Source organism: Fopius arisanus, unplaced genomic scaffold (genome assembly GCF_000806365.1).
Source record: "Fopius arisanus strain USDA-PBARC FA_bdor unplaced genomic scaffold, ASM80636v1 scaffold00452, whole genome shotgun sequence".
Taxonomy (NCBI): Eukaryota; Metazoa; Arthropoda; class Insecta; order Hymenoptera; family Braconidae; genus Fopius; species Fopius arisanus.
The window spans coordinates 14,947-16,441 of record NW_011888191.1 but is presented as its reverse complement, the minus strand read 5'-3'; positions in this window follow the sequence as shown (position 1 = coordinate 16,441).

Sequence of the window (1,495 nt, the reverse complement as noted above, 5' to 3'; positions counted from 1 at the left end):
TATTAACGATTGTATCGTTCCAAGTTAGCAGGTCGTGGAACGATATGCCCGCAATGAAACCCTGAAGACAAATCCTGCAACGTTTTCGCTCCGAACAGTAAGCAGAACAAAAATCTTGGAACGTTTCAGCTAGAAACGGTAAGCGCGAAACAATCCAGTTCGGGTCGAAACTTGAAATGAAACTCGTACAACATTACAGCTGGGAGCAAATGTTGGAACGAAATCCGGCGGAGAATGGAAGAGTAATCAGAAACAGTATGAAAAAAAGTGGAGGCACAGAGAAAAAAAGGATGGAGTATAAAATCTTCTATCAATTTAATGAGGAATGATCATGGCAATTACAACAAAAAATACTTAAAACAACTATATGTGGCGCATTTCATGAAAACTCATCTCGCTCATGACGTCGACCCCTCAGATTTTGATCGCGATTTTTTCTGAGGTTTACCTAACTAAAAAAGCACTCTCAATTTTATTAAAATCTTTCCTATCAATTACAAGATAAATCAATTATAAGATAATACCTGTTATTAAGAGAGCAAGTCAGTGCTCAATGACTAGAGATTCCCTTGAACATTCTTGAGGATGGATAACTTTTCCGAATATCTGATTTACCGGCCGGTGCTACGATATTTAACTGTATTTATGTCAGCACTGCGTCTTAAATAATGAATTTATTTATCATTTGCTCCACCATATGAAACAGCACACTCGCAATTCCATACGGAATGTTCTGCCGTCACTATTCACTTAATTTCAATTTCATTATTTTCTGCTAACGTTCTCAAGAAATGTCTCAGAGCGTACCATCATACTTGCTATTAAGAAAGAAGACGGGAGAATAAACCCCCTATGTAGAAACTCGTTCCTGATCAACTTTCACCACTCAAATAACTAGGCCTTAACCTTAAAATTTTGGAGGAAAAGCAGATAAAATCCCCTCCCACCCTCTCCCGATTTCTTTTTCAATTGTCGTGAAAAGATTAACACGAAACTATAAAAAACAATGCATTTGTACTTCGTACAAGTACAAGAAATCAGAACCGTATTATTGCTTGAATGATCAACTATAACGGCATTTTCGTAAGTCTCACACATTAAACGTGAATTTCGGACTACTTTGTGTTCTATATCGACCCTCCCCCGAGATTTCATAAATCGTCGAAGGGTGTGAGGTCCGGGGACCGAGTGCTTAGGTCGTAGGAGGCGTGCGAATCGGCACCAGCACAGGGCGGACATGTTAAAACACTCCCAGTCCCTCTATGAGACATCCTTACATATAGCATAGCTCTCATACTAGCATATAAGCGCTTCATGCTAGATAGGGCGGCGCTTCAGGTAACTGATTCGTCGAAGGGGTTGTTAGAAGGGGTTAGCGGCGACGTTTGAATTCGACGCTTTCCAGGAGAAGCTAATGTCGATGATATCCTCTCGACGACGATGGCAGCAGGCGGCAGTTCAACCAACCGTATTCGCGATTTGGGGGGGGGGGGGG